Source organism: Eleutherodactylus coqui, chromosome 7, assembly GCF_035609145.1.
Source record: "Eleutherodactylus coqui strain aEleCoq1 chromosome 7, aEleCoq1.hap1, whole genome shotgun sequence".
NCBI classification, from domain to species: Eukaryota; Metazoa; Chordata; class Amphibia; order Anura; family Eleutherodactylidae; genus Eleutherodactylus; species Eleutherodactylus coqui.
The window spans coordinates 174,638,461-174,664,592 of record NC_089843.1 but is presented as its reverse complement, the minus strand read 5'-3'; positions in this window follow the sequence as shown (position 1 = coordinate 174,664,592).

The following is a 26,132-nucleotide window of genomic DNA, read 5'->3' as shown; positions in this document are numbered from 1 at the left end:
ACTCTCGGGATACACTATAAACCTAGACAAAACAGAAGCCCTACTCCTCAGAGGACCAGCCAAACCCATATGGGCGACTAAATATCCATTTAAATGGGAAAAACACGCCATAAAATACCTGGGAATACAAATCACAAGAAACCCAAACTATGTAACAAGAACATAGAACCCCACATTAAAAAGCTAGAGACAACCCTGAATTCGTGGAAAAACTTCACGATCTCTTTTCTGGGGAGGGCGAGCCTCATAAAGATGATAGAATTCCCACGCCTATTATATATATTACACTCACTACCCATACTGCTAAAGTCAAAAGATGTAAAAAAAAATAAATAATCTATACAGGAAATTCATCTGGGGGGGGAAAAAGACCGCGTATCGCATTCAAAACATTGAACAAACAGAGAAAACGGAGGAATCAACCTACCCAATATCCGAGACTACAACCTAGCAGCACAGGCGCGAATCATACATGATTGGATTCACTCCAAGTCATACTTTACAAACAATTCTCTCGAGCAGGAAATGGCCGGCCCAATAAGACTCCAGAATATACTCCATAGCCCATATACAGAACTCAGGAAAAATCAAAAAGAACCCCCTGATATTAACGGCCTGGAAATCATGGAACAAGTTACGTAAGGACAGTCAAGCCTCACCACAAGTATCGTTACACCTGTCACTAATAAATAACCCCAACTTTCAGGAGGGCAACCCTCACAACATCTTTGCCGAATGGGAGGCTCAGGGAATAGATTCAATAGAAAAACTACTACACATAGGGGAACGACGTATAATGACATACGATGAACTGAAACAAAAATACCCCGAACTCCAAATTCCGCTGTTCTCATACCTACAAGTTAGGCATTACACCACGGAACTTATACCAAAACTCAGAGAATTCGATTGGACAGAGACAGGACACACATGGATAACTAAAAAAAACAGGGCCACGGGGCATGATCTCCAAGCTGTACAGGGCGATAAGAAACATGAGAGAGCAAGATGACATAGACCTGGGGATTGGAAAATGGGCCCTGGATAACCCAGACTTCACCCCAACACTGATAATGCAATCACTGACCTCGGCACACAGATACCTACCGTCGGCAAGGTTTCTGGAGATGAGGCTACAAATTGCCCACAGGTCATACATAACCCCAAGCAGGGGATTCCATATAGGAATTTATAACACTCCAAAATGCCTCAAATGTCAGGCACCTCATGCAAACCTGTATCACAGCTTGTGGACATGCCCCGTAATACAGGCTTTCTGGACACGAATAAGCGAATATACAAAAACACACCTGACGAATTTCTGCCCACAAGAGCCAATATGGGCAATATTTGGGTACTTAGATCCTGAAACATATCGGTGCTCAAGAGGAGTTAGAAAATTACGACATTTCATAGCAGCGGCAGGTCAAAAAGCTATTCTACAAACATGGATCCAACCAACAGGGCCCCCATTCAGGCTGTTCCTGGATAAACTAGCGTTCCTGTTCCAGATGGACTGGGCGGAGACATCACTTTTCAAGGAAAAGATGGCACAAGCCTTTTTTGAAACTTGGGGGAGCTTTATCCAATTACTACCACAAACGGTAAAAGACAAACTGAGACACTGCTTCTATTACACTTGCTGGTTCCAGGAACAAATGATAATAGGGGACACACACATCTAGGGTGACACATCCAGGTCGTGCCGTAGCCATGTGGGGACTCCACGATTTTGAAGATCTTCAAGATACAGGTCAGTAGACCAAAAATATATCTGTAGTCATAATGGGTCGAGAGTTTGAATTAATGTAGGTAAATTACCTGTTTTAATGTTTTGTCTGTGATGTTTGATATAAATAAGATAAAAAAGACAGGCTGTGACAACACATCCATGCAAAAAGAAGATATCCAACAAATTCACTGTAATGCCAAGTGTTTGTCATAACTTGTTCAATAAAGACAAAGTTTAAAAAAAAAAAAGCATCCTCCCAGATGTTTCAGAATTAGATTGCACAATTGATAGAGCACACAGACTGCTAAAGCCGAACTTTTTACCAGACTCCGTACCAAGGGACGTATTCGCTAAATTCCATTTCTTGCAAATAAAAGACGCTCTGAAGACAGCATCAAGAAAGCAGGGTACCCTGCCACCTCCTTATGCAAATATCAACCTTTTCACTTGTCACAAAAATACAATTCAAGCAAGAAAGGCTTTTTCGTTAATCACCTCATCTCTGAGAGCAGCAAAAATACCCTACAAATGGGGCTTCCCTGCTAAGGTAATAGTCCATATAGATAACACAATACATGCTCTGACTTCCATTTTGAGAGGACATTGGCGCCATCTTCTGGGGAACATTCTGCTCCCAGAGGAACCACAACCAGGCAAGCCTCAGATCTCAAATCCTCCCACCGCCGTACGCTCCCTACTACTCCTCCGTGAGAACCCCAGCAGCTCTTTTACGCTAGATGCTGGACTCATTTTCCGCTGACTTTCAATGTCAGGCTGATGGTCTGCAAGCCGAACTTTTCCCCCCCACAACACGATTCAGGTTTTTATACCTGCTCTTATTCAATGTTTAATCTGTTTTCTCCTGCAGGTTCTAACCTATTGTTTTGGAGTGCTTAACTCGGCGTTCATATACAATGAGAATGAATATTCTTAGTTCTCTATAATATGAATAGCGCAACATACACATCTAATAATGTTAACAGGCATATTTCTGTTTTCGTCTGTTTTTTTGTTACAGGTTTATACGTTAATTATGCTGCATATTTCGCCCAGATTGAAATGCTTACAACCTATCTCCATAATGGCTATAAGAATTTGCTCCTAAAACGTTAAAGGATTAAACACCCCGTTTAAGCGTGCGATGGCCTGGAAGGATGCCAAAGCATCTAATGTCGACATTTTATGTCTACAGGAAACGCACTTGGCCCAACAGTCATGCCCTAAATTTTTAAACAATACCCACATATCTTTTTTCAAATGCCCACAAAAAACATGCCGGAGTATTAGCCACTTTGAGAGATAATCTCCACGCTTTTCTCTTAATAAACAAATTTCAGATGAAAGGGGTAGATACCTGATACTACAGGGTACCATCAACTACCCGATAACTCTGGTTAATGTTTATGCACCTAACAAGTCCCAGATCTCCTCCTTGAACAAGTTAATAAAAAAGATCAAAAAAGTCCTCGCGGGCAAATTGATTCTATGTGGGGATTTCAATATGATAGACCGAGAGATGGACTCCACGGCACCTACCAGGAACATGTCAGTTCTCCACCCTTGGTTACACAAAGAGGGTTTATATGACACATTTAGATGTCTCAATTCTTCCTCAAGGGAATTCACCTTTTTCTCTCCAAGACATAAAACCTATTCAAGAATCAACATGTTCCTGGTGGACAGGGGAACTCTTACCTCAATCACCGACACCACGACTGGAGTCTCCACCTGGTCGGACCATTCGCCAATATTTTTGAAACTGAATATTGGCGACCCTTGCAATCTAACAAAAATTTGGCGCAATGACACAAACCTATATAGCATTCCTGAAAACCAAAAAACAATTTAAAAAGCTCTAGGAATATTTTTCTGTCAACTCCACCCCTGACAAAACGCAACGCTTTGGAATGCCCATAAGGCAGTTATAAGAGGGGTCCTAATAAAACTCAAAATTCAACAAAACAAACGAGAAAAGAGACCTCTTACTAGATAAAATATAGGAATTGGAAAAACTCCACCAGGAATTCTCTCAAAACAAACTTCTACTTGAGTTGGCCTCCTTGAGGAGAGAATTAAAAAAAGCGCTTCTACATAACTATAACAAAGGCCTGATGTATTCCAAAGCAAACTTCTACTCCCACATGGACAAACCCTCAAAACTGTTGGCTAGTCTGGTTAAAAAAAAAAACAAGTTAAAACAAAAATCCCATTTGTCACTAAAAATAGCACCTCTTAGATAAAAATTTCCCACCCCCAGCTGATAGCTTAACAATTTAAAGATTATAACAACCTCTATAACTTAAGGGACAGTTCCGACACCTTTCAACCCACTCCGGATTCAATAAATAAGTTTCTACATGGAGTGACCCTCCCCACACTAGTCAAAAAAAGACTTCCTGAACAAACCAATTTCCAATGCAGAAATTTGCAAAGCCATTCAAGATTTAAAAAAATCGTAAATCCCCTGGACCTGACGGTCTCTCAAATGAGTATTATAAGAACTTTGCTCATTTACTATCTCCCCACTTAAACTCGCTATTTAATGATGTGATGAACCAGGGCTCCATACATGAAGAAATGCTCCAGGCTACCATCGTCACCATACCTAAGCCTGGAAAGCCCCCCACAACGCCAGCAAATTCTAGGCCTATTTCTCTTCTGAACTCAGACCTAAAGATATATGCCAAAATACTGGCCTATAGGCTCCTGGAGGTCCTGCCCACAGTCATCCATAATGACCAAGTGGGATCTACCAAAGGAAGAAGTGCCACGGATGGCACACGCAAAATTCAGAACCTGGTTGAACGGGTCATCTCGAGTCGGACGCCTTCTCTCTTCCTTTCCCTGGATGCTGAGAAGGCGTTCGATAGAGTACATTGGGGCTTGTCATTTGAAGTGCTCCGAAGGTTTGGAGTGGGTGAGAGCTTTCTTTGGGCGGTCCAGGCCCTCTATACGAAACCCTCTGCTATGGTCTTAGTTGATGGGGTGTTGTCTTCACCTTTTTCTATATCGAATGGCACCCGACAGGGTTGCCCCCTGTCCCCACTGCTATTCGTCATGACGATAGAACCTCTTGCGGAATGGATTAGAGTCTCTCTGGAGATAAGGTGTCTCAATGGGGTTAAAGCAGCATAAAATCGGTCTTTTCGCCGATTACATCATTGTCTCCATAACAGACCCCCTGAACTCCTTAAGGGGCATATATAAATGCATCACCCACTACAGCGAGGCCTCTATACAAATTAAACTCCGATAAATCCCAGATATTGGGAATTCATGTCGAACCTAATTTAAAATCAGATATACAGAGAGAATCTTCTATTCCAATGGAAAACAGAGATACCATACTTAGGCACGAAAATATGCCAAAACTTATCCTAAACAGTCTCCGCAAACTTTGATCCTCTGTTTGCCTCCCTCAGGAAGGAGATGGAAGAGTTGAGTAAAAGAGAGTCTTCTTGGTTCGGAAGAATCGCACTCTATAAAATATTACTCCCGAAAATTTTGTATCTTTTTCGTACATTGTCCTATCCAATTACCGGGTTCTACGATCCGAAAATTCCCCAAACAATTAATTAACTTTATTTGGAACAAAAAAACTAGATTAGCTGCATCAATATTATACCAACACAGGAAATAAGGAGGCCTGGGAGTGCCCAATCTCCAAGCTTACTACAAAGCTTCCTTGCTAAGCCAATCCAAGGTCTGGCTGAAGCCCCAACCAATCCCCTTTTGGTGCCACATAGAGAAAAACAGAAATGTAGACAGATCCCTAGGCTCCCTAATTAAAGCCTTAATTCTTGGAGCCCTGATCCCGGGGATAGGATTGCTGCTATATCTTCAAGATATCTCCCCATTAATGCAAAACACTCTACTACTGGAACCAATTGGCACTTGGATGCGAGACCATCTCTTGTGGCCCCCCAGAAGGGCTCCCGTTCAAAGTTCTTTCCTACTTTATAAATCTAAATAGATGGTTAAAGAAAGGAGTTGCTTCTGTCTCGGATATATTAAACAAATGGAAACCCCTTCCATTTCAACAAATTCAAAACAAATTTGATGTACCTGATTCAGAGGCCTTCTCTTATATTAAAATTCTCTCCTTTCTCAAACACGCCAATATATACAATTTCTCCTTCCCGAAGGAACTAGAATATATATTTCTTAGGTGCACAAACTCAAGATTCCCAAATCAGAATATTCTACAATACAATCATCCAAAATATCAATAAGTCAAAAAAGATGCATCTACTAAATTGGGAGCATGCAATAAAAGAAAATATACCAGTCCCAAGGTGGTTGAGAGCCTTTGAGTGGGCAAACCAGGCCACTCTCTGCCAACATTCTTCAAATCCATTATAAGGTTTTAACCAATTGGTACTAGTCATTTTCGGAATTGGCAAGGTTTTTTCCGGCCTCTTCTTCCAACACATGCTAGAGAAATTGCGGACAAGAGGGTACTCTACCATCTTCTCTGGGAGTGTCCCCAAAATCCATAAATATTGGAAGGAGGTATTTGACACCATTCAATCTATCACTGGTACACGCCTGAGGTGTTCACCTCAACTAGCGCTCCTCCTTATTGACTGCGAGGCAATACCAGAAAAAGAAAATGGATATGTCACTTTCTACTATCCGCCAAAAGTATTAGCAGAAAATGGAGAAACCTCCTCCCCCCCCCCCCCCCCCCCGTTAATCAAGGACCTCTTGGGCGCAATTTCAGACCATTCTTGCTTGGAAAAATATACGCAAAATTTAACAACTATCTCTAATTTTAACAGTACCTGGAAAAAATGGCAGCAATTTGAGTTGAAAAACAAGTTCTGATAAGTTTAAAAATGTTTTGTTTACCTCTTTTATGGCTCAACAATAAAAGGAAAATTACCCCATATATAGCATATATCGATACAAACTTAATTTTAAAGCGCTTATAGCTATACCAATAAAGTAGGTAACGATGTATACAACTATGCATATACATAATATATTTATGTACTCATGCTTTACTAAAAAACCAATAAAAATTATGTTCAAAAAAAAAAAGAAAAAAAAAAAATCGCTCTGGCCCTCAGGATTTCCTGAAGAACATATCACTCCCACGACTCTCAGAACACCAACATGACTCTAAGTCAACATATCACAGTGGAGGAGGAGGAGACTATTAAACTTCTAAAACCAGGCAAAGCCCCGGGCGGGTTGACAGCCCTGTATTATAAAAAATTCATCACAGCCCTCTCAACCATTAACATGTTTTTATAATGACATCCTATTCGACAAGACGACCCTCAACGAATTCTTAAAAGCACACATAACAGTCATACCCAAGCCAAACAAGGACCACAACTCACCCAAACACTAAAGACTGATTTCTCTCCTGAGCCTAGACTATATAATTGACCAGCATCGTAGCAAAACGACTGAATAACCACCTCCCATTACCGATACATAAAGACCAAGTAAGCTTCATCCCCTCCCGACAGGCCACAGATATCAGGAGAGCCTTAAATCTCATACATATTGCAAACACCCATAAAAACCCACAACTAACATTGGCCCTAGATATCGAGAAGGCCTTTGGTAGCCTTTTGTGGGACTATTTATTCAGTTTTAGAGAAGGCAGGCATCCAGGGAAATTTCATCACAGCACTTCGTATAATCTACTCAACCTTCTCAGCAGAACTAAAACTCCCCACTTTAGAAAACAAAATCTCGGTGCAAAGAGGAACCCGGCAAGGCTGCCCCTTATCCCCAGCCCTTTTTGCCTTGGTGATGGAGCCCCTTGCCCAGATCATCCGAAAAAATCCTAACATATCAGGTGTAATGGCAGGAAATAAAGAATATAAAGTTAGCCTCTTCGGAAATGATATCCTTCTCACCCCATCTAGACCCCTCACTTCATTGCCAAACCTAATTAAAATCTTGGACTCTTTTGCAGAGATATTGGGTCTAGTGGTTAACATGGACAAAACGGAAGCCCTATTCCATAACATCCCCCTCACACGTCCAGAAACTTATAGAATTTAACTTTGGTTTCAAAGCTTGTCCACACTACATCACCTACCTGGGCATTAAACTCACCCACAATTTAGATGGGTTAGTTTAATTTAGACCCAAGTGGAATTATCCACCCCTATTTGCTTCTTTAAAATCTGACCTTAAAAAAGGAATCAACCTACCATCTCATGGATAGGACATATCAATTCGATTAAGAACATGCTACCCCGTCTTCTATATCCATTCAGATGCATCCCAATAAAGAACCTCAAAAGGCCTATAGGAAATGCAGAATTCCATATTTCAATTCATTTGGGGAAACAAAAAGCCCAGAATTAAGCAAAAAGTGATACACTACCATAAAAGAATCGGAGGTTTATCGGTTCCCAATCTAAAGTACTACGTAGCAGCCCAATTATCACAAATCGCCCGTTATGTTTGCAGGTACTAGAAGACCCCTATGGGTGAATGTTGAGGCCTCCCTCCTGGCCCAGTTAAATATTGAAGTTATCTTTTGGGATAGTAACTGGAAAGCTAGATACACCATTTAGCTCCACTAACTTACCACCAGTTCCTGATTTGGAGGAGAAATTGATTTAAATACACCCCGATGTCACCTATTTTGCCACCATTACCAACAATTCCTAACCAAGCTATTCATCTAAGCCTACAAGAAAAAAGAAATTACCAGTGGTGGAGAACTAACCACCTCACACTCCTCATTTTACACCATGTGGTAAACTCCTATCCCCCCAGCAGTTGATCGACAAATACTCAGTCCCAAAACATCGGTGGCTTCGACTGAAACAAATACTCAGCTTCCTTCGCTCCCTGCTAAGCACTGCTGGTTTCTTCGCCACCCTCACGCCATTTGAGGGGGCCTGCATATGGGCCCCACTCCAACCAGGTATAATTTCGTTTCTCTACGGTAACATGAACAAACCCCACACAGAATCCAAACTCCCCTTCATGCAGCGTTGGGAATCGGACCTCGGCATCTCCCTCTCCCTACCACGTTTGCAACACTGCTGCACATCCATCACAAAAGGTAGTCAAGTAACTCTCGCTGAATCCTCAGTAAAAATCCTACATAGGGCATACCTGGTACCTACAATAATCCACAAATACTCTCCATCCACTTCCCCGAACTGCTTTAGAGGTTGCGACGACATGGGTACATTAGCTCATACTTGGTGGACCTGCCTAGTGGTTTCCATGCTCTGAAGGAGGGTGACCAGACTCATCTCCAGGGTGCTGGGTAAGACGTTTCATCTTGCCCCGTCTGTCTTTACGAAGACAAGCCTTCGGGCTTAAACAACCAACAACATAAGCTCTCGCAACAGATATGTATGGCGACTAAAATCTATATTGCATCCCAATGGCTGAAGCCCACTCTCTCCCTAGAACCAATTATTGCTAGAGTATCAAGAATGATGCCCTACGAAAAGTTGTCGGCCATGAGGGAAGACAACATGGAGCTCTTTCTGAAGACCTGGAAGCCCTGGGCAGATTACCTAGACATACCTGGCCTGGCTAGGCCCCTTAGCGCCTGAGACGGAGAGTGGTAAGAAAAGACCCCCTCTCCCCCCCCCCCCCCCAAAAAAAAGGACAAGCAAACACCCGAATACATATTGAAACGGTAGACGGAGGGGAACTGGGAGAGGACGAGGACAGAAGATATAGGACTACATAACACTGGGGAGACGAGGACAACTCTCACCACATGTAGAAGCAGATGAAATGGATGGAGGAGGGGGGAGGAATGCACACAAACAAGCTAACCTGGTGGACAGTACCAAACAGTGTGGACTTTTACTCGTTATGCACTTTCATATTTATACTTTCTAGCTTATTTCCTGCTGGTTTCCTGCTTCTTACTTTTGTTTTTCTTTTTTCCTTTTTATTCTTCAATGGTCAAACTGATATATGTTTGGTCGACCTAAACCCCTTCCCGCTCCATGACGTACCGCTAAGTCATGGGAGCGGGGTACTTCACCCAACATGACGTACTGGTACGTCATGTCATTAAAGTGTTGCCGCGGTGACAATCGCGGAGACACAGCAGTGACAACTGCTGTCAGCAGACAAGCGCTGTGTCCGGGCTGGGGACCAATCACAGCGGTCCCTCCCCCACGATCGCTGTGATTGGTCAGAGAAAATCTCCGTTTCGCGCTGTTTAGAGCAGGGGCTCTGTCTGCAAGCACCTCAGTGTGTTTCCAGTGCTTGTAGACAGAGCACCTACTGTGTCATATGTGAATAAAAAGAGCAATTAGTGTGTAGATTAGGCAGGGAGTGCGTGTGCTGTAGTGTAACCCTTGGTGTAAAAAAAATAAAATAAAAAAAGTCAGTCGAGCGTGTAGCTAGTCCGCGGAGCGTGTTGTATGTAGTTAGTGTAGCGTTTAGTCAGTAAATTTAAAAAAACAGCGTGTGCTCAGTGCCATATTGTTCAGTGTGAATACACCACATACGTTTCTGCTGTCTGCCCCTGTCCCGTGGTCACCCCATCCAGCAGTGTTTTATCTAATAAAACTTTCCCCGTGTGCCCAATTTTATATAACTATGGGCCGCAATCATTGCATCAGACTGTGTTGATGAGTCGTCATCGTCATCATGCGAGTCTGAGCTCCCTGCACCCCTGAGAAGGCGTCCAAGGACCACCACTGACCCCCAATGAATCTGATGCTCACTGGAGTACCCCTGAAGATTTCATACCCCAGAGCCCTGACCTTATTGGGAACCCAGGGTTTTAATTTGATACGGAAGGGCTCAGACGGAAGGACTTCAAGTTTTTTTTTCTCCCAGAAGACTTCATTGCCCATATTGTTACGCAGACTAATTTGTATGCCCAGAATTTTATTCAACAAAATCCCACCTCCAGCTATGCCAGACCCGATAAGTGGACCTTTGTGGCTGCACCACAGATACAAAAATTTGAGGGGCTTATACTAACTATGGGGCTAATAAAGAAGCCAATAATCAGGGCGTAATGGATTACCGATATTTTGTACCACACCCCAATGTTCCGCATGGCGATGTCGAGGACGCGCTTTGAAAGTATGTAAAATTCCTGCACTATAATGACAACCAGCAGTGCCCCCCCCCCCCCCAGCGATCACCCCAATTACGATCGGTTATATAAAATCAGGCCCGTAATAGACCTTTTTAACTCCAAATTTGACCTGGCGTATACCCCAGAAAGAAATATTGCAGTAGATTAGTCCCTGGTACACTTCTAGGGGAGGCTAAAATTCCGCCAGTACCTGCCCAGTAAGTACCGAGCACGATATGGCGTGAAGTTGTACAAGCTGTGCGAAAGTACAACATAGTACACCCACAAGTCCCGCATTTATGAGGGGAAGGAAACTAAAATTGAGCCTCCAGATTGCCACCCCCCCTCCCCCACAGTTTTCAGGAATAAATTGAATTTGAGGAGCAAAAGTTAAATTTCATATTTTTGCAAATATGTCATTTTAAAGACATTTTTTCCTTTAGTGCTCATGAAAATGAGGATTTACACCTTAAAATGGATACCCGTTTGTCCTGTGTTCAGAAATATACCCATTGTGGCCCTAATCTTATATCTGAGTGCACAACGGGGCCCAAAATGAAAAAAGTAATCAGTAACTTTCAGAACATAGATTTTGCTTGAAGTCCTTTTAGGCCCCATTGCCCACTTGTAGAGTTCTTGAGCGGCCAAAACCATAGAGAACCCCCACAAATGACCCAATTTTGAAAACTAGACCCCTTATCGAATTTATCTAGGGGTGTACTGCATATTTTGACCCCACAGTTTTTGAATGAATTTAAGCAAAGCAAAAGGAATAAAAATTGGGATTTTCGGTTTTTTGGGCAATTCTGTCATTTTAAAAACAGCTTTTTTTGTACAGCACACATAAATGAAGACATGCACCCCAAAATGGATACCACTGTTTGTGCTGTTTTCAGAAGTATACCCATTGAGGCCCTAATATGTCCACATGCACAACGGGGCCCAAAATGAAAGGAGTAGTCTGTGGCTTCTAGAACATAGATTTTGCTTGAAGGACTTTTGTAATAATGTAAACTGTGTGGTATTTCCGAAGACAGGGGTAATTACGGGGAGGCTGGTTGGGATGGGTACAAGGGGCCATAAAACCGGGTATCCCCCCTCATGCTTTTTGGGGGTCATTTCTTGACCTCAGTGGCGGGTATGGGGTGTACAAAGTGGCATTCCGTGTGTCTCCGTAAGCTTGCGGCGGTCTCACACAGAAGGCACTCAACAAGCTGCACCTGGAACTGCATGAAGGCGAGTGTTCCCAGGGCTTGTTGTAAAATACGTATTACAGGTAGCGGTCTGAATAACACCGGGCTCAGGCAGCCGTAGGTGGAATCTGCTTGCATAGGCCCGCAGCGGATCTCAGCTATGAGCCCGGCTGTGACCCTGCGTACGGCCGTGTAATGAACTGCGCATAACTGCGTACTCACACAGGTGGTCATGCGCAGTACATTTTTTTTTGTTTGTATTTCCCGCACCATCACTTAGCGATGACGTGGGTACCCGCAGCCCATACACAATGTAGTTGCGTATGGGCAGCAGGTATATCCACGACCATGGAGCACAATAGGCTCTATGTTGCGGATATCCGCAGTAAAATAGAACCTGCTGCGTTCTCTTTTCTGAGAGTGGATTACACAATTCCAACCCACTAATTGTGTAATCCACTCTCAGAAAAGAGAACCCACTAATGGTCGCTGAGAGCAAGGAGATTTTAAATTTCCTGGGATCCCCGACTCCTGCGCATGTGACCAGCATTCGGGAAGGTTCACGAAGGAGCATTGCGTCGGGGTTCCAATACGGAGGCCTCCGGTAAAAAGTTTCATCTCCTCTCACCGATCGCATCGGTGAGGGGAGATTAAACTTCAATATTTTTTTCAACTTTTACGTGACCGCCATTATCCATTGGATAACGGTGAACACGTGACCAGGAACTGCTCACCGTGGCCCCCGGTGAAATCTCCAGGGTCTTGGCTCAGTTTTGTAGCCAGGAGCAGGGAGAATTTAAATTATCCTGGTAATCTACAGCTTTTGCGCATGCTTCCACTATTTTGGCAAGGAGCGTGTGAGCAGAAGCTGGGTTAAGATCCGCAGATAAATCCAGCGGCCTTATGTACGTACTTTCATCCTCCCAGATGAAACGTTAGCTTTTTAAACTTTTTAAAAAACGTAAAATTTTTTTTTTACTTTACATGATCACTGTTATCCATTGGATAGCAGTGATCCTGTCCCCAGTGAAATCTCTCTGCTCCTGGCTACACATAGCCAGGAGCAGAAGGATTTTGAATTTCCTGTGGCTCGAGCCCCTTTGTGCATGTGCCCGATGATTGTCGGGCGCGCATGCACAGAAGGGGACTTCGGGGAGGACCGAGGCGAGTATTTTCACTTCCCCTCATGGTTCCGATTCATGAGGGGAGGTGAAACTTTACTTTTTTTAACTTGTGCTCTTTTCTGCGATCGCCGTTATTCATTGGATAACGGCGATCACGGTACCGGGGACTGCTAAGCGCGGTCCCCGCTGACATCTCCTGCCTCCTGGCTATTTACAGGAGCCGGGAGCCAGGAGATTTTTAACTTATGCGATCAGCGCTAATGATTAAGTAGCGCCGATCGCATTGCCGGGGGGGGGGGGGGTTACTGCTCCATGCTGTCAGCTACCTGCGGGCACCGACAGCAAGGAGCGGTCACGTCCAGAGCCTGAGGGGCATTAATCCTAAGAGGACGCATAATTCTACATCCTCTAGGATTAAAGCCCACTCAGGCAGGGCGTAGTTTCCCTGATGGGGCCGTCGCTAAGCAGTTAATTCCTGTAAAACATCTAAAGGGTTAATAAACTTTCTAAATGCCATTTTGAATACTTTGAAGGGTGCGGATTTTAAAATGGGGCAATTCTCCCGATTACCATCGTAGCATACTACGCCCTAAATTCAAGACAAATTAACTTCCTCACAAAATTACTTGAAACTGTAGAAGCTAATAAGAGCGGTACAGTCATCCTATGCGGAGATTCCAATTGCATCTTGGACCCGGGCCTGGACAGGAATGCCATTTTCCTTCCAACACCCCATATACAACCACAACATTTCACATAACCTTAAAAGGCTTCTTTTACAACACCATCTTGTTGACTCCTGGAGGGAAGTTAACCCCACAACCAAAGACTTCACACACTTCTCGGCCCCATATTCTCTATACAGGAGAATAGACGATATTCTAATACCATCTTCATTCCTATCCCAAATTCCACAATCTAAAATTCTGTTCCCTGGTCCGACCACAGTCCAGTCACCATAAACTGCAACTCCCTAATGTCAAAACCTACTAATACCTCTTGGATTATTAATGATTCTTTATTAGCGCTTCCCGAGATAGTTGCTTCATAAACACCTAAACTGGAGGAATATTTTACCATCAATAGCCCTTCTGCCTCATCCCCCATTTCCCTCTGGGAAGCCCACAAGGTGGTACTCCGCGGTATTTTGTTTTAAATATCCTCTCGTAAGATAAAGGAACGTTTACAAAGACAATTAGACCTTGAACAGAAAGTTCTAAAATTAGAAGAAACTGCTAAAAAAATGCCCATCAAGATATGAGGACCCTTATGCAAGCTAAGACAGAGCTAGATTTGTGCATCACAGAATTGGTTGAAAGAAAATTATGTTGGTCCCATCAACAGTATTCCATACTAAATAAACCAACACCCCCCCTAGCCCGCAGACTCCGCACCCACCCCATAGTGAACCCATTCTATAGGCCCTGCACACAACATGGCGCTGTCACTGCAAATCCACTGACTAACAGCCGAATTCAGACAGTTCTTAGCCAAACTATACTCAACCACAAAACACACTAACGGACCTTCAGGACACATACCTTCGACACAACACTCCCAATACTTCCGGAAACACTACTAGAACTATTGGCTGCCAAAATCACTCCAGACGAGGTCGGAGCAGCGATAAAAACACTTAAAGTAAATAAACGGCCAGGGTCTGACGGCTTCTCCGCCTCTTACTATAAAAAATTTTCCCCATTACTTCAAACCCATCTTGCTAATTACTTTAACGCGATGCGGGATGGTCAACAAATTAGACAAACATCTCTTATGGCAGCAATTACCATGATTCCCAAGCCCGAGAGAGATCCTCTGGACAAAGTTACCGGACTATTTCCCTAATCAATATAGATGTAAACCTCATTAAAATTCTAGCCTCACGATTAAATACGGCATTATAATTGGAAGGGACCAAGTGGGCTTCGTCCCTGGCCGCCAAGCCCCAGATAGCATTCGCCGGATAATACACCTCACATCTGTCAAGCTAGGGGCATCCCTGCAATGTTGCTCTCCCTGGACGTCTATAAAGCCTTTGATACCTTAAGCTGGTCATACCTGTTCTCATAAAACATTCTCTAGGAGTCTGGGACTCCATAAAGTACTCCGGGAATCTGCTCTCCCTTCATCTGCCCCTACTGCCACTGTTACGTAATCCGCTCTTCTCTCCGGGGTACGACTCCCCTTCGGCCTTTCAAAACTGGACACAAAGAGGTATCACTAAGGTCCACCATTTACTCTCCTGTGCAGGAGTGACCACATTCCCTATTATACAGAAAAATAAGGATATACCACCTTCGGAATTATTCCGTTATTCACAGTTAAAAACTGGCTGTCCTTATTGAAAAATACAGAATCCCCACTTACCCTCACCCCCTTTGAATCTTTCTGCCTTAAACATCCGCAGGCAAGGAGGTATTATCTCAAATATATTTGAATCTTGTCCACATCTCTTAACGCACACAATTACCATATGTATCGAAGTGGGAGCGGGACTTGGGGGAGGTTCTAAGTGAGGAGGAGTGGTCTCTGTTTTGGAGTTCTACCAATCAAGGGGCCGATAACATTAATATTGGAAACCTCATACAAAATTCTACTTCGCTGGTACTTAGTCCCAACACGATTTGCACATGCGGTCCCTGGTTACTTTAAAGATTGCTTGAGAGGTTTTTCTTCCCCTGGAGACATGCTCCTTATATATAGACTTTGTATTAGAACATACTCCCTAAATTTACTCTGTAACATCATAACCTGTGCAAAAATCCTTGGAAGGCCCTCCTGAACAAAAAGATAAAGGATTTATCTCCAAACTCTAGAAAACTGATTTCTTTTTTTCTTAGCCACAAAACAAACCATAGCCCATTCCTGGCGTAAAGCTTCTCTAGATTATTCCGAAGTAAAACACCACATGAATTGGTACCTGATAAATGAAAGGCTAACCTCGATAGAAGATAAAACTGACAAATTTCATAATATATGGACCCCATGGATAAATTATGCCCTCCCTACGGCGGGGATGAATCTACTATTTAAACATGATTTCCTGGTACCTTCGCCCCTATGGGCGGCAGTCCTGAGAGGGATTACCCTTACACACCCCCACCCCCACCAACATACTATTATGCCCTGGCCAGGCCATGCTTACTTAAAGCAGATTTCCGAGAAAATATGCATTGACAGTTGATTAAAACACCACTTGTTTGCTATTATCTTAGTTCACACCCATTTGGAAGATACAAGATTTGTAATCACTTTGTTACATCAAGACTGGAAATCTTTCCATACTGCTGTACCCTTGTATGTAAGCTTAATTAAAAAAATTCAATACTATTTTTTTTTTTAAAAATGAGGCAATTCATGGGGGATCCTGATATACAGGCTCTTAAAATCCATGTCAGAACTGTATTGGTCCTTAAAGGGGTTGTCCCGCACCGAAACGGTTTTTTTTTTGGTCAATAGGCCCCCCGTTCGGCGCAAGACAAACCCAATGCATCAGTTAAAAAAAAAAAACTTGTTTAGTACTTACCCGAATCCCCGCGCTCCGGTGACTTCTTACTTACCTTAGTAAGATGGCCGCCGGTATCTTCACCCACGACGCACCGCGGGTCTTCTCCCATGGTGCACCGTGGGCTCTGTGCGGTCCATTGCCGATTCCAGCCTCCTGATTGGCTGGAATCGGCACACGTGACAGGGCGGAGCTACGAGGAGCAGCTCTCCGGCACGAGCGGCCCCATTCAACACGGAGAAGACCGGACTGCGCAAGCGCGTCTAATCGGGCGATTAGACGCTGAAATTAGACGGCACCATGGAGACGAGGACGCTAGCAACATAACAGGTAAGTGAATAACTTCTGTATGGCTCATAATTAATGCACGATGTACATTACAAAGTGCATTAATATGGCCATACAGAAGTGTATAACCCCACTTTCTTTCGCGGGACAACCCCTTTAAATTCTGATTTTGAAATTTGCTAGTAAATGTGAAAAATTACTGCTAAATTTATATACTTTGTGGAGTCTGCAAAAAGTAAAAAACACTTAAATTATTGCTGTGTAAAGTAGGCCTATGGGAAATGGTAATTATTAACTATGTTGTGGTGTTTAACTTTATCTTACAAAGAGAAAGACTAAAAGTTTGAAAATTGTGAATTTTTCTCAATTTTCAGTAAAATTGGATTTTTTTCCTAATTAGGACAAAATTTATTGATGCAATTTTTACCCTAACATAAAGTACAATATGTCACGAAAAAACACTCAGAATCACAATCGATAAAGTAAAAGGATTTAAAAGTTATTACCACATAAAGTGACAGATGTCAGATTTGAAAAATAAGGCTTGGTCCTTAAGCTCAAAATAGGCCATGTCCTTAAGGGGTTAAGATACCCCCTGTGAGGGGATTTAGTAAAGCAGACTAATGTTAATTAAAAAATTTCAATAAAATACTTTGAGAATAAAAGTCAGCTGCAAAGCCAAAAGCTCCAGCGGAGCTCTCCCCCACTCAAATATCCCAGGCTATACACTGTTGGACAGACTCCAATGGGCAATACTCGGGTGTCCGAGGGGAGCATCCATGGAGGGGCAGCTGCAGTCCCCGACAGTAGAAGTGACAGCTCCCACAGCGAGGCGGGGAGCTTTGAGACAAATCCCCTGGAGATAGTGACCATTATGGAGAGAGAGGAGACAGGGCACGGAGAAAACACATACGGCAATGCTGCCTACGGAACCACGGTGAGTCCCAATGATTGGGGCGACTAATCCCTCTGCTCTCCCAGTCAGCAGAGAGCCTAATGGACAGGATCTTACAGATTTTATTCAGCCCACGGAGGAGAATCGGGAAGCGGGGGAAGAACAGCTGCCGGCAACACAGTTTAATACAGTGCAGACAAAGAATCCCCTGTGCTCCCTGCTCAGTCCAGAATTTAAGGACTGGGACAATACATCCGGCTCAGGGCTTGCTGGAGGGTCTCAGGTGGTGGGAGGCCGGGTGTGTGTCAAGTAACTGGGAACCAGGAAGTGATCCTAATGCAATAGTCCCTGAGGAGCTGCCACAAATTCCAGCAGTAAGGAAAAAGTTGCTACCATCTATTCCACTAAGATCAGACACCAATAATACTGTATCACTAGGTCAGCCCCTTGTAATAAGAAAGTTACAAACCGAACCACATGCCAATCAACCTCTCGATGTGGACTGGATGCCTAGAGAACCCCAAATAGACATTCCACTATAAACATCTCCTAATCCAAAAACAGCTACAAATACAAATCATATTGCCCTGCTCCAATCCTCCAACTCACCAGCCTTAGAAAATTTCATTAAGGATATTGTATTGGCCCTGAGAAAGACACTTCAAGGAGACATGAAAGCCCTGTCCGCTCCTGTCAAATCCACTGTGCAGGACTTGGGTAAGAGTCGATCACACAGAAACAAAAACAGGCCAATTAGTTAAATCGCATAATGGGTTCATCGACTCCCATTACACACTTGAAGTAAAACATCTAAAAAGCAAACTAGCAGATCTGGAGGTTTGGGTAAGAATATGAAATTACGTGAAGTCCCTAAATCTGTTTCAGTTTCCGAAATCCAGGACCATGTTATACAATGTATAAGAAAAATTCTCCTTGATACACCCTCTCAGTATTTAATTATCGACAGAGCGCATAGACCAAAACCAAACTCCCTTTAGACAAAATACCACGCAATATAATCGCACGCATCCATTATTCCCATTTAAAAGACTCCCTCATGTTGGCAGTAAGGAACCTTGACCGTCTTCCAAGCCCCTATACGGACATACAACTATTTACAGACCTGTCACACTACAATCCAAGCGAGACGCTCTTTTGCAACGATCACTTTCTCTTTGAGACAGGCTGGCATTAAATATAAATAGGGTTTCCCTGCGAAGTAGATCAAAGACGGATCCCTTTACGCTTTTCATAAACCAGACTCCGGAGAGGATATTCAAGTCCTGGTGAATAACAATCTACTCCGCCTAGGAAAAGAACTTCCATGCCCAAAAAACAGACAAAAGTGGACACAAGAAGAACGCTCGCTGACTTCGACTTCTTTAACATAAGAAATGGGTAAAGACCATCCCTGATAGACTTTCCACGCTCTAATACAGGTTGCATCTTCAAAAAGGTTGCACTAATTTTATGGAGGCCTACAGCCCCGTGTGCTTGCCCCAGGAGGCCCTGACCCTTTGCCTGACTCCTCTTGGTGGGCGCGCTGGATTGAGTGCCAAATGTTTTATTGTTAATTGGAACTGATCGTTGTTTCTTTCTAGTTAAAATTTGTAACCATTTGTTCTCAAGGACTTTGAACCAGATGCTCCTTAATCATGATCTATTTTTTCTAAATTCAAATGTCGGTGAACATCTCTCCTAATGTACATACTCTTAATTCCCCTTATAGAAGGAAAGTTGTGTGGAAAGATGCATTGAAACAGAGCTGATCTAGTATGTCTGCAGGAAACCCACTTCATGGCCTCCGCACTGCCTAAAATGTCTCATTTCAAGTATCCTTTAATATTCTTTGCAAATGCTTAAAGGAAACATGCTGGAGTAATGATTGCCATTAAAGACTCCCTAAATTTTTCACTAGTGGAACAGATGAGACCCGAAAGGATGTTATATAATCCTCCTGTATTATTGACACTATCCCATTAACACTAGTGAACATCTATGTCCAAAACACCAAACAAATCTTATTTTTAAACAAATAAGAAAGGTGCGGAGATCATCAGGAGGTAATGTGGTTATGTGTGGGGACTTTAACGTAATTCCTGACAAAGAATTGGATTCCACCGAGAGCAGTAATAGAGCAAGCCCTATGTTAAATAAATGGTTTCAAGATGCAGCCTTATATGGTACTTTCAGGTGCAAAAATGCATCTGCCCGTGAATTTTCCTTCTATTTGGCTCGACATAATACTTATACAAGGATCGATCTTTGCCTAGTAAATAGAGCATTTCTCCCCATCGTTTCTTCTGCTAAATTGGGTACTGCATCTTGGTCAGGCCATGCACCTTGCATTACATCTCTGGTGTTAAACTCATTCAAATCCCCTCCCCGTACCTGGGAAATCAACTCCTTTCTAATTAAAATCCCTAAACAGGAAGATAATCTTGAACGAACGTGAAGATTTCAATTGGAATGATACAGAAGATTCTGATCCAATGAAAATATGGCTAGCTCATTAAGCGTACATATGAGGTATGCTTATCAAACTGGGCTTCCATTATAAAAAAGAAAAAGCACTTGCATCAGATACTTATCAAAGAAATTAAAGAGGAAAAAGTGGATTATACCCACCTGATAATCAGGTTTCCAGTAGTCTCCACGACAGCACCAATGAGATTGCCTCCTCCTGGTAGGACAGGAACATACTGAGAGGTTAAAAGCTCCCCCCCTTCCCCACTTTCCTCAGTGGATTCTAACGAATTGCCGGGGCAGGAGCTAAACTTAAATTTTTTCCCCTAACCGGGGTTTTTTAATTTTAAATTTATTATTTTATTTTTCTAGGGCGGGAAAGGTACGGGTGCTGTCGTGGAGACTACTGGAAACCTGATCAGGTGGGTATAATCCACTTTTTCCCCCAGTCGTCTCCACGACAGCACCAATGAGACGTACCAACTAAAGTTTATTAGGGTGGGATTGCTGCCGAGAGGACTTTGCGGCCGAAGGCCATGTCCTCGTCCTGCTGCACTTTTACCCTATAGTGTTTAGTAAACGTGTGGGGTTTTTTCCAGACTGCGGCCTTGCAAATTTGCTCGACCGAGGCTGAACTGTGTTCGGCCCATGAGGACGCTACTGCCCTTGTGGAATGGGCTTTAAGCGCTAACGGGATCTCCTTCCCGAGGGCTTTATAGGATTCTATGATGGCCAGGCGGATCCACCTGGCTATGGAACTTTTCGCTGCTTTGCTACCCTTATTTGGGCCACTGAACTGGACGAACAGGTTGTCATCCCGCCTCCAGTGGCTCGTTGTATCTATGTAGGTTAGGACTGCTCTCCTAACGTCCAGGCAGCTTAGGGTTCTTTCCTCCTCGTTTTTTGGGTGGCTGAAGAATGAGGGGATTATTATATCCTGGGACCTATGAAAATCTGACACTACTTTCGGCATAAAGGCCGGGTCTGTTTTAAATATTAGTTTGGTGTCTGTAATTTTCATAAACGGGTGGCGGATGGACAAGGCCTGTAGTTCGCTAACCCGTCTTGCGGATGTAATGGCTACTAGGAAGATGGTCTTGATTGTCAGCATTCTTATAGGTAGCGCTTTGATCGGTTCGAATGGTACCGCTGTCATGGCCCCTAGAACCCAATTAAGGTTCCAGTCTGGGAACAGGTTTATGGGCCTAGGGCGTAATCTAGCTGCTGCTGTTAGGAACCTGTGGACCCATCTATCGTCTGCGAATTTTGTGTCGCAGATAGCGCTAAGGGCTGAAACCTGGACTTTTAGGGTGCTCGGGGAGAGGCCCATCTCTAAGCCCTCCTGCAGGAATTCTAAGATTAGCGGAGTGTCGGGGATAGAATCCCCGCGATCCCTTCCCTGTCTCCATGAGGAAAACTTTCTCCAGACCTTCTGGTAGATCAGGTGGGTCGTCTTTTTCCTACTGGACATTAGGGTTTCTACTACTTTCTCTGAGAATCCTTTCTGTCTTAGCGAGGATTCCTCAAGAGCCATGCCGTTAAATGGAGTTTGTCTAGGCCGGGGTGGTTCAGTGGCCCCTGCGATAGAAGATCCGTCCAGGTAGGCAAGGTGACTGGGTCCTGGACGCTCAGTGTTGTCAGAAGACCGAACCAGCTTCTTTTTGGCCAGAAGGGGGTCACTAGGATTAGCGTGCATCCCTGGGTTCTGAAGTGTTGTAAAACCCTGGGGATTAGTGGTATGGGAGGAAAGGCGTAGGCCAGTCCTTGTCCCCAGTCCTGGCCCAGGGCGTCTACCGCTATCGGACGATCTCCTGGCCGGAGGGAGAAAAAGTTGCCTACTTTCGTGTTCTCCCTGGTTGCGAAGAGGTCCAACTGTGGGGTCCCCCACCGGTTGGTTAAGATTCTGAATGCCTCTGGGGAGAGGGACCACTCTCCTGGGTCTATCTGCTTCCTGCTGAGGAAGTCTGCTTTTCCATTTAGTGTCCCCTTTAAGTGGGTTGCCGTGATCGAGAGGATCCGGCCCTCCGCCCAGTGAAAGATTTTCTGTGCGATGCTTTGCAGTGGGGGAGATCTTGTGCCCCCTTGGTGTCGTATGTGAGCGACCGCGGTGACATTGTCTGACAGTATTTTTATGTGATGGTTCTGTAGCGAGTTGCCCAACTGCTGTAGAACCTGCCAAACTGCCTGTAGTTCTCTGAAATTTGAGGATTGTTCTTTTATCCTCTGAGGCCAGGGACCCTGAAAGAATTGGTTCCCCACATGCGCTCCCCATCCACAGGCGCTTGCGTCTGTTGTGATGTGGATGGCTGGGTTTTGTAGCCAGTGAACCCCTCTCCGCAGGTTCTCTGGGGATGTCCACCAACGCAGGGATGTTTTTGCCCTGTTTGGGATGTACATCCTTGCCCCTAGCGAGGACTGCCTTTTGTCCCACGAGGATAGGACTACGGCCTGTAGGGCTCTGGTGTGGGCCTGGGCCCATGCTACTCCTGGGATGCATGATGTCAAGCTCCCCAGAAGAGACATTGCCTCCCGAATTGTGCAGAATCGTCTTCGTAGGAAGGTTTTGACTATTCTGCGGATTTTTTGTATTCTCTCCTCGGGTAGGTAGGAGCATTGCGATTCTGAGTCGAGAGTTATTCCCAGAAACGTCTTCTGCTTGCCGGGATCTAGGCTGGATTTTTCCCAGTTTATAATCCATCCCAATGATTGGAGAAGTTGTAGCACTGTCTCCAGATGTTTGGTTAGGAGTTTTTTGGACTCTGCTATTAATAGAATATCGTCCAGGTACGGTACTACTAGGATCGATTTTTCTCTCAGGTGGGCGGCTACCTCCGCCATAATCTTGGTAAAGATTCTGGGAGCTGAGGATATCCCGAAGGGCAGGCATCTGAACTGGTGGTGCTCTGTTCTTCCGCCCATGTCCACTGCGAACCGCAGGTATTTCTGTGAATCTTTGTGGATCGGGATGTGAAAATACGCGTCCTTCAGATCGATGGACGCCATGTAGGCTCCTCTGGGGATCAACTTTATTGTCGAGGAGATGGTTTCCATTTTGAATCTCCTGTATCGGACGCAGGTGTTCAGGTCTTTCAGGTTTATTATCGTCCGGTGTTTCCCGCCGGGTTTTTTTACTAAAAAGAGCCTGGAGTAATAGCCCTGGGTTTCCTCGTTTCGCGGTACGGGAGATATTGCGTTTAACCGCTGCAAGTCGCGCACGCTTTGCCCTAGTAAATGTAGCTGTTTTTTTGGGGCTCGCGTGCTAATGAATTTCCTTCTGGGGATGGATACCAGCTCTATCTGGTATCCGTGCTGTAGGATCTTTGGGATCCATGGGCCCCCGCAGATTGCGGCCCATTGATCCACAAAGCTCCCCAGCCTTGCCCCTACGGGGATGGCGTCAGGGTCTTTGCTTCGGCTCCCCCTGATGGGGGTTGAAGAGGATATTCCTTCCTCTGCCCCCCTTGGGGTAACTCCAGCGGCCTGTCTTGCCCTTGCCTCGGTAGGCCTCGGGCTGCTGCATTGGGGCCCGGGGAAAGGTCTTCACTCTCTGTGGTTTTTCCTCAGGGAACCCTTTTTTCCTGTCGGCCGCCTTCTCTAGAATTTTATCTAGGTCCGGTCCGAATAGAAATTGGCCGTAGAAAGGGAGGGCACACAATTTGTTTTTCGAGGCCAGGTCGCCTGACCATGACCTCAGCCATAACACCCTCCTGGCTGAGTTAGCGCGGGCTGTGGCTTTTGCTGAGAGTTTGACGGTCTCGGCTGCGGCGTCCGCTAGGAAGTTAGTGGCCATGCGCAGTATGGGAAGGGAGTTAAGGATCTGATCCCTCGGCGTTTTGTTGGTCAGATGTAGTTCCAGCTGCTCTAACCATACCCCCAGGGTCCGCGCCACGCAAGTGGCTGCGATCCCTGGCCTAAGGATGTTTGCCGCTGCCTCCCATGATTTCTTTAGGAGTCCCTCTGCCTTGCGATCCATGGGGTCTTTTAGCTGTGCGGCATCCTCAAAGGGCAGAGTCGTCCTCTTGGCTACCTTGGCCACCGGGACGTCTACCTTAGGTATTTCGTCCCAGCTTGCGCAAGCTTCCTCCTCCAGGGGGTATCTCCTTTTTACGCCTCGAGCGGAGTAGGAACCTGCGTCTGGTTTACTCCACTCTCTCTGAATTATTTTAGAGATGTTTTTGTGGACCGGGAAGGTATGTTTGCGCCTCTCCCCAAGTCCACTGAATATCTCATCCTGTCGGGTCCGCGGCTCTCTGGGCTGTTCTATTTTTAACGTAGCCCTAACTGATTTAATTAGTTCCGTCAATTCATCTTGATGGAACAAATATTTCCTGTAGTCCTCCTCCTCTGAGGACTCTTCGGCCGCCTGCTCCTCTTGCTCTGATCCGATGGAGTTCTCGGAATCAGAAGACTCCTCGGGAACATATGCCTTTCTTTGGCGTTTTGCTGGCGGTGCCGGCAGTGACGTTAGAGCTGATTGAACCTCTTCCTTCACCAGCTTTCTAACGTCATCCAGGAATCCCCCCGATTCCTCTCTGACTAGCCTAGCCACGCATGCCTTGCATAGAGGCCTCTGATACGTGGCTGGCAGTCTCGTCCCGCATTCCACGCACTTTCGCAGTTTTGTTCTGGGGGGGATGTCTTTTTTATCCCCCTGACAAACAAAGCATTTTTGCGGGTAAACATGCAATTTTTCCATACACAACATACTGGATATTTGCATTGTATTTTTGCCGCACTGGCTACTTACGGCCGCTGAGGCTGAGGTTTCAGCTGTCTCTGGGGCTGGAGCACTCATCTTTATACCAGTGCTGCAGACACCCTGCGACCTGTGATGCTGGTGTTCTGGCTTCTCTCAGGTTCCTATTTGAATTTTCGCGCTCCTGCGCTAAGCCCCGCCCCCTCCGCTCCTAATGCAGACGCGATGACGTCATCGCGCTGGACGTGAGATGCGGCGCCCCGCCCCCTGCCGTCAAAGGGCTTCCTGGAGCGCCGCGCTGTAATTTCTGCCGGAGGACGAGGGGGACTGAGGCTCCCGCTTTGAACCCCCTATGGGCCGCCGCGGGAGGAACCTGGCCCGGGGGTTACCACCCTGATGTGGCGTCCCGGGAGTCGTCTGGCTGCGAAGGGATGACAGGGTGAGCCACTGCCTTCCGATCCGCCTGTAAGTATGCTTTCGCTGGCTTCTCCACCAGCTCCTCTCATAGATCCTGCCTCCTGGCAGGACAGGAAGACACTGAGGAAAGTGGGGAAGGGGGGGAGCTTTTAACCTCTCAGTATGTTCCTGTCCTACCAGGAGGAGGCAATCTCATTGGTGCTGTCGTGGAGACGACTGGGGGAAACTAAATTAAGGTTAACCCCATTGGATGTAAAGAAACTGTTCTCTACCCTAAGAGAAAAATTCCGAAATCTTTTGCATAGTGACTGATAGGGAATTAACCAAAGCTAAAATCACCAGATACGCCCCTATTGGAAAACCATCCAAAAGGCTTGCAAATCAAATAAAGAGGGAAGCAAGGACAAAAATCTTTTTTGTTTGGGACCCAGGAGGTTAAATTATCACATCCTGAACAAATAGCAGAAGTTCTCAGATCCTACTATAATTATATAATCTTAATAAGGATCCAAGTATTGCTCATCCTACCCCCAGTAACAAAGGAACTCCTCCGAAAAATACCACTCTAAAAGAACTCAAGAATAGAATGAAAAATTAGAAGGCCCGATATCTCTGCTTGAAATCACTAAAATAACTAAACTAAAAGAATGTAAAGCTCCAGGCCCAGATGGATTCACCAATGAATATTTTAAATTGTTCATAACCAAACTCTCCCCATATTTATTAAAAGCACCTTAATCAGCAACATGCACTGGATATCTCCCAAAGGAATT